Source organism: Jaculus jaculus, chromosome 2 (genome assembly GCF_020740685.1).
Source record: "Jaculus jaculus isolate mJacJac1 chromosome 2, mJacJac1.mat.Y.cur, whole genome shotgun sequence".
Taxonomy (NCBI): Eukaryota; Metazoa; Chordata; class Mammalia; order Rodentia; family Dipodidae; genus Jaculus; species Jaculus jaculus.
In genome coordinates, this window is record NC_059103.1 from 163,348,022 (window position 1) to 163,356,585 (window position 8,564).

Below are 8,564 nucleotides of genomic sequence, written 5' to 3' on the forward strand. Positions count from 1 at the left end.
GATTAATGTCTAGGTTCTAGGGGATAGAAGGTTACAAAGGGCAGGAGGAACTAATATTCAATTTTCATCTCCATTTAAAAGCACTAGCACCAATCAGGTTGTTAATAGCAAACTGATGCTAAGAAACCCTTCACAAACTCCAAACAGGAATAAAATCTATTAATCCCTGAAGAGTTTTAAATCCAGTATAATGTTCCCTCTAATGTTTCTTTAGTCATGTTTCTTCACCAAATATGAAGTGTAAAAAAAAAAAAAAAAAGGAAGAATCAAGTACTAAAGGGTTTATATAAAAATGTGAAAGAAATGCCAGGTACTTCTAAATAATCACATCTATGACAAAAGTAATATATCCCTTTACTGGTAATTTGAGCACAGGATTTAACAATCTCTATTTGCTGCCTGCTACTTGAATATAAATACTGAGAAAAGACACACAATGAAGCCAAACATAGTATTTTTTAACATCAGGAAATTAAAATATTAAAAATTATTCACTTAAGTTTAAAAAATAGTTTACCTGACAATGACATTACAATGTCACAAAAATCAGCTTTTTGTCCATTATGAAATGATACTCAAAATTTATGTACTTATTTAACTATTTCAAATATAAAATTTAAAATGTTCATAAACATTAACTTCATTTTTTTCACTTGTTCAGATATTAGAATAATTTTTTCTACCTATTTTAATTATCAGAATATGATTTAAATATGCCATTTATTTATTTATTTAAGAGACAGTGGAGACAGAGGAAGACAGAGAGAAAGGATGGGTGGACCAGAGCCTCCAGCCAATGCAAATGACCTCCAGACACATTTACCATGTTTTGCATCTGGCTTACATGGGTATTGCAGAATCCAACCTAGGTCCTCAGGCTTTACAGGAAAGCACCTTAACCACTAAGCAACCTCTCAAGCCTTTTTAAGACCCTATGATCAATTAACATTTGAAACGAAATACAGACTATAACATAGCAACAAATTAACTGAGCACTGGTAGTTCGTTAATTACTAATAAAATGGGGTAGGTAAACCGGACAGGGTGCCGCATGCCAGTAATCCCAGTACTCAAGAGGCAAAGACAGGAGGATCCCAATGAGTTCAAGGCCACCCTACGAATATAGAGTGAATTTCAGGTCAACCTGGGCCACAGTGAGACCCTACTTCGAAAACAAAAAAAATGGAGGTGAGTGTGTCAATAACTGAATAGAAAGGCATGAAAGGAGGCATCTTGAAAGAAAGAGGGCAAAAGAAATCAGCTCTGCTCCCATCTGTTACTTTGCCTCTTTGACAAGACACATGATGAAGAAAATAACTTCCTTAACCCTAAAGAAGTTGAAGGAAACAAGTTGTCTTCATGCAGCATCCACATAAACTTCACCCTGCACCTTTTTCAAAGAGGACAGTCGATGGTTTTCCTTGGCTTGATATCAAAACATTAGTCCTTAATAAATTTGAACCTAAAGTTTCCTTATCTCTTTCAGAAATATTTTCAAGATATCTGAAAAAATATATTCTAGTGTTTATTAAGATAGGAGAATCTGTTATGCAGGACCTTTCAGGTGCTACATACAAAGTAACAAGACTGAATGCATACTGGATAGAAGTTTGAGAGTCTTTCTCATTTCTAATCAACCCAAAGATACACAAAAAAGTCACCAAAAAAATCCAAAGTACTATTAAATTATGTATTTTAATCAAATTATACAGATTGAAAATGTAATCAATAACATCTTGTATTGTGCAGGTTTGTTATTTTAATTATACTTTAAAATTAATTAATCCTGATAATGCACATACTAGTATTACCATTCTCTGGAGGAGAAGCAGTTATGAGGAAACTTTGTCTAAAGACAACCCTGCCAGCCTCTTCTCTTGCAGGCCAGTGGTAACAGTGGTAACAAACGATACAAGCCTCCTTTCTGGAGATTTACACTGCAAACCTGGCCCAGGGAAGTAAAGGCAGAATTTAGCCCTTCTGTGCACCCCCCCCCCTCCAACTTTTTTTCTGCTGAATCATATGGGGCCAAATGTAATAAAAACAGAAAAAGATCTGAAACGTTACCATCTTGCAGTTGACCATTAAATATGGGAAGAAGATGCTTAACAGTCTATCATGCTTCTCCACAATACAGACTACTACAAAGATGATCAGCTATTACAGCCATTCCAGTAACGAATTTCCTTAACTTCCTGGGGAAATCCACCAAGTTTCTTTCATAGCATCAAAGAAAAGGTCTCCATGTGTGAGAGAACCTTTTTCAGAACCCTCTATTCCAGAACAACCCCAAACCCAACCTTCATTCACCAACCCTCCCCCTCCCCCTCCCCCTCCTCCTCCTCCTCCACCACCACCACCACCGACTAATAAAGCAACCCTTCTCTGCAAAGTTTGGTCTGCAGATCCCGTTCATTAATAAATGGAAACAAGAAACACAATGCAGAAAAGGGAGGCCTCAGTAGGCACTGTAGAAGCTGGAGGGCAGGCAGGCTAGTTGACTGACAGCACAGCTCAGCGAATCCCCAGCCGAGCGGAAGAGGAGTGGGAGGGATTGACTTCTCCAGGACCCAGAGCCCGTGGCCGGATACGTTGGCTGGGCGGGAACCGCTCGTTCCCTAGCAACCGCGGCGGCCCCGCCCGCACGCGCCCCACCCGGTGGCCGCTCGCCGTCCCTAGGCGCGCTGTGCGAGCACCTGGCTCCCGGAAAGTGGGCCCAGGCTGGACGAGCTAAACCACGCGGCCTCCTAAGCGCCCAGCCCGCCTCAGCACCTCCCGGAAGAAGGGGTCGGGCTGAACAGCCCACGTCGTCTGGGTGGCTCTGGTAAGGGGGTGCGCCCGTTTTCCACCGCGGACCCGCTGCCAGGAGTTTCCCCAGCCCCCTCGCCCTCGCCAGAAACACACACCTCAGCTCAGCCAAGCCAAGGGCCGACAAACTTCAAGTCCAAGTGGGAGTGTTGTTGTCCACAGTCCTGTCACTCAGAGGCAGGGGCGTGACCATCGAGCAGCACACCCCTACTGCCGAGAGCGGGGCCAGGCTGGCAGGGGCGGGGCCATCCCCAGTCGGCTCTCTGATTGGCTGGGCCCTCGCCGCTGTGCGCGCATCCTGGGCCCTTGCTTCTCCTGGAGAGGAGTTGAGAACCCTGATACCTTCTAGCTGTGGTAAAGTCAGAACTCTGTCTTGTTTTACAGACATAAAACAACAAGAAAAAGTTATTCTAATTAGTGTTCCATACTCGCCTTATACAAAGACACACATTGCAAAATCAGCTGAAAATCCTTATGTAGAAGTTCTGTGTAAACAATATTGAATGGAGACTCAGCAGCACAAAAATAAAATATATATATATATAAATAAAATATATATATAGGAAAAGTTAATGGTAATTTAATGGAATTGATTTAGGGAGAAAACATCTTTCTGAAGCATAACTATAAACTAAGGTTTGGAATCTATTTTGGATCCTTGGTCTTCACATCTGTATAATAGGAATAAGGTGTAAGAAGACAGATCAGTTGGTAAAAGGTGAAATGCTTGCCTCTGAAGCCTGAGGACCTGAGACCGAACCTGGGAGATCTGTTAGAAAAATAATAACAAGTGAGTGATAGAACTCAGAGTGTAAATCCCAGCACTGAGTAGGAGCAAGCAAGAGGATCCCTGGGCTCCCTGTCCAGCCAGATTAGCCTACTTTGACAGTTCCAGGCAAATATAAGACCCTGGCAATCATTAATCACTGAACAAGTCTGAGGATCTGTAATCATAGTTTTCTACTATGGTAAACTAATTTAAAATATAGAGCTTCCAGGGAAACTTTTCTGTTACTAAAGTATGTTACCTTTCTCTGGCTGGCCAACTGTATACTTTGCTTTCTTAAAGTGGTGTCAAGTAGTCAAACTCAGGTACTCCAGATTAAGTAGTGAGTGCCATATCTGCTAAGCCATCTCCCCAGCCCTAGTAAAGCTTCTTTAAAATAACACATGCGTGCATGCACACACACACGCACACAGAAAAATGGAGACAAGTATAAAAAGACCAAGTAGCAACCAGGATACTGTGAGGAACTTAATACACATTGCAATTTTATTTTCTGTCCTATCATTTTCTGGTATGCAGTTCCACACTCAGAAATAAAGATAAAGTTAAATGACAGTATATTATTGTCATATTTATCTGGTGTGCGTGTTCTAAAATAGTGAAGCCTTTTGAATTAGACTTATTCAACCAAATGTGTTTATCGTGTCAGTTTTGGTAGTTCTAAGAAAGATGACTAATACACCAAGACCATGATTTGATAGTCAAATGCCCACAACATTGTAATAAAATTGTTGGAATAAAATGATCATACTTGGGCTGGAGAGATGGCTTAGCGGTTAAGCGCTTGCCTGTGAAGCCTAAGGACCCCAATTCGAGGCTCGGTTCCCCAGGTCCCACATTAGCCAGATGCACAAGGGGGCGCACGCGTCTGGAGTTCGTTTGCAGAGGCTGGAAGCCCTGGCGCGCCCATTCTCTCTCTCTCCCTCTATCTGTCTCTCTGTATCTGTCGCTCTCAAATAAATAAATAAAAAATTTTTTAAAATGATCATACTTAAATTGCAAAAGACTATTTTCTTACCCTGTTTAATTTTCAGTTTCTTCTAAATGCTTACTCGAAATTTAAAAAATCCACCCAAAACTTCATTGATTTGTATGACTCTTGATCCATATTGTTTCTTTAATCTTTTAAAAATATTTTAGTGTAAAGGAGTTATGATTGTGTTTTAATTGGTATTTTAAATAAGTGCTGTTAGATTTAAATACAAATGGTAAATGTTGGTTTGAATCATGTTTAAGATGCATGTTCAAATAAACGCATTTGGTAGAATTTCTCACATGTATGAAATATTGGACATTTAAGTAAATGTATGCATGTAAATGTGTAATTGTTAAAATAAGCACAGCTATATATTACACATGTGTATAGCTCCAGATGTAAGAGACATATATTTAAGTGCCTGGAACTCTACCCCTTGGTATCTAGTCATACATGCAAAGAAAACATTGTGGGACTTATAGAGAATAGCAAATAATGAGTCCCTGCCATTGAATTTGTTACTGTGAGATGAGTTTGTTCTAAGTACTAATTCTGCAAGCATTTCACAGATCTTAAAAACAAAACAAAACAAAACAAAAAACACTACCAATTCATACTATATGAATACAACTACTGCACATTAGTCTTTTTTGCAGGGGAAGACAGGCTCAAGGTAGGATCTCACTATAATCCAGGCTGATCTGGAATTCACAATGTAGTCTCAGGTTGGCCTCAGACTCACAGTGATCCTCCTACCTCTGCCTCCAGAATTCTGAATTAAAGATATGTGCCACCATGCCTGCCTCTAGTCTTTCTAAATAATTAAGATAAAATGCTTCCAACTAACTTGATGTTGACCAAATCTGGGGTAGAAGAATTTAATGTTATCCACACTTCATTATTTGTTTTGTATCTGATGCTTCTATTCCAAAAGTTGAAACCCCTTTTATAGACTTATATGTATAATATCTAGTTATATATTATATATTTGTGTCTCTATATATGAAGAATTGTGAATGAAAATATAGCTTACCAAATACATAAATAAGTATATTTGAGAGACACTGAACAAGATGTGAATGAAAAATTCATGTACTAACACATTCCTATAATCTCAACTTGCAGAGGGCTAAGCCAAGAGAAGTGCTTTGATTTCTAGGCCAGCCTGAGCTACATCGCAAGTACCAGGCCTGGGAAGGACACATAGCAAGAACCTGCCTCAAAATTCCACACACATATAGAAACTGAGATTTACATTGTAAATGTGATTATTTTTCATACAACCACATATTATTTAGGTTCTGTTTTTGGTAGGTAGAACCTAGTAACTAAACATGACAACACTTTGGTCTGGGTGTGAATACCCCTATCATTTGAAATTTAATAGAACCAACTTAGCTTTTTGCATAACTTTTATTAGCTTAAGGCTCAAATATCTTACTCGATTGATGATTACATTAAAAATATATGAAGCATATAGAATACATTCAAGTGACATAATGTGAAATTATTTATCTTGTCTAGAAGTCCTTCACCTTAATTTTAATGCTTTAAATATAGTTGCCATAGATTACTTTTTAGGTCATACACACATTTTTTAAGTCTTTAGGATCTGAGTCAAGCACATATTTTAAGTTGTTTTAGTATCTCCTGGTTTAAAACTGTGGAGGAATTTGGGTTGATCCTTATTTAAATTATGTAAAGAAATTATTTCCCATCTTGACTCATTTAATAAATTTCCATGGTATGTGTTGCCTTGAATTAATTGTTATGCCATAAATAATTGGTTCTAAAATATATTTGTGCTGAACTATACTACAGTTTGTATACTTGTTCTATTGGAGGGCATTTGGACTACTGCTGTTTCTTCTATAACAAGTAATATGTTTATAAACACATGAGTTTTCTCGTACAAATTTTCAAGGCATTGTGTTTAACTTATAATTATGTATAGGATCTCAAAATTTGAAAGTTATGTCTGTATTCTACATCAGAGTAAAATAGGGGCTAAAGAAATTGCTCAATAATTGAAGACACTTACTTGCACAGATTACTGAAACTGCTTTGATTTCCCAGTAACCATGTAATGCCAAACACACAAAGTCACACATGCCTCTGGAATTCATTTACCATGGCCAGGGTTCCTGGTGTTCCCATACTCTCATGTCTCAAATAAATAAATAAAATATTATTTAAAAATAAAAATAATTAAAATAACAAATTGACTTACAAAATGTTTGTATTATTTTGCCCTTCAACAAGTTCTGAGACACTAAATGTATGATTTTTTTCAGAAAACCAAATTTTACCTTTGATAATATGTTATTCCCTTCACTTCTTTTTTTATCCTCTACATTTTTTCCTCTCACTTATTCTTTTTACCTTATTTTCTAAGGTAGAAACTGAGAGTGGATTAAATCTTTTATTTTCTTATGTAAGGATTTATAGCTAAGCAATTGGCTATAAGAAGTGCTTTTGCGAGGACCCTGGGCCCCAAGATGGTGGCGCCCAGAGGAGCGGTGGAGGCAGACCGCAGCGAGGGAGACTGCGCGGGTTTGGGATGTTGGCTAGACTGATGGCTGGAGGCGTTGGGAGTGGACCAAGCCGTGTACTGCGCCTCCATCCTTGGTGTCCTGCAGGAGGACGAACATAGGCTGGACGCTCTGCATGGTATCCTCTCTGCTTTCCTGGAAGAAGATTCCCTCCTTAATATCTGCAAGGAAATTGTAGAATGATGGTCTGAAACGCAGAATATTGTCACCAAAGTGAAAAATGAAGATGAGGTTCAGGGCCTTATTATCCTAATTGAGAAGCAGGCTCAGATTGTTGTGAAGCCCAGGATGGTGTCATAAGAAGAGAAACAGAGAAAAGCCGCCCTGCTGGCCCAGTATGCTGACATGACAAATGAAGAGGACGAGGCAGATGAAAAGGGTGACTCAGGTGCCTCGACAATGTATAGTGGTTCTGACAAATCCCTATTCCGAAATACCAACGTGGAAGATGTTCTCAATGCTCAGAAACTGGAGCGAGACTCACTTCAGGATGAGTCCCAGAAGAAGAAGGAGCAGGACAAGCTTCAGAGAGAGAGGGGCAAACTAGCCAAGCAGGAGCACAAGGAAAAAGAAAAGAAAAATACACAGAGCGGGGAAAGGAAACGAAAACACTGGCCCACTCTTCCTTCTACCCATGGACTGATTCTGTGTACATGTGTTTAAGAGAAATGGGAGTCATTACATTTCCCAAGATCTCCCAAGGCTTTGGTCCTTTTTGTTGTTGTTGTTGTTGTTCATTTTTTATTTATTTGTTTGAGAGTGATAGAGAGAGAAAGAGGCAGAGAGAGAGAGAGAGAGAGAGAGAGAGAGAGAGAGAGAGAGAATGGGTGCGCCAGGGCCTCCAGCCACTGCAAACGAAATCCAGACACATGCGCCCCTTGTGCATCTGGCTAACGTGGGACCTGGAGAATCAAGCCTCGAACCGGGGTCCTTAGGCTTCACAGGCAAGCGCTTAACCACTAAGCCATCTCTCCAGCCCTGGTCCTTTTGTTTACATAGTCAAAAGGAAAATCACAGTCACTTTGAACTACAAAACGTGCCATGTTTTTGTGTTGTAGGCAATCAACTATAGTTAGTGTCTTTACCAAAGATCTTAAATAGGGGCAACCTTTATTATTATTTTTTTTTAATACTGAGGTTCTGTGTTCCTTCTGGCTTTTTATTTTTTAAAGGTGTCCCTCATTTTTGTTTCAAAAACCTAAGTTATAGTTTTCATTCTGGAGGAAGCATAATTATTCATTCCTTCTATGATTAAAAAAGAAAAGTAGAATTATAAATTGCTTTGGAGGCAATATGTGCCCTTAAATCTAATCTGTTTTTGTTTTTTGAGATAGGATCTCACTCTATAGTCCAGGCTATCCTTGAACTCATGACAGTACCCTTGCCTCAGGCTTCTTAGTGCTGAGATTACAGACATGAGCTGTCATGCTTGGCTACAGTA

The 8,564-nt window shown here is 39.2% G+C and overlaps 1 protein-coding gene and 1 pseudogene across 1 annotated transcript in view; one reads left to right on the forward strand and one right to left on the reverse strand.

Moving 5' to 3' along the window:
* Triqk (triple QxxK/R motif containing) overlaps positions 1–3,035 on the reverse strand; it is an 83,866-nt gene extending 80,831 nt beyond the window's left edge. Inside the window, exon 1 of the mRNA XM_004656932.2 lies at positions 2,907–3,035. The gene's annotated coding sequence lies outside the window, so the exon portion shown is untranslated. The remainder of the gene's footprint in view (positions 1–2,906) is intronic.
* Positions 3,036–7,069: 4,034 nt separating this feature from the next.
* On the forward strand, positions 7,070–7,786 carry LOC101608878 (annotated as a pseudogene).
* Positions 7,787–8,564: the final 778 nt, after the last annotated feature.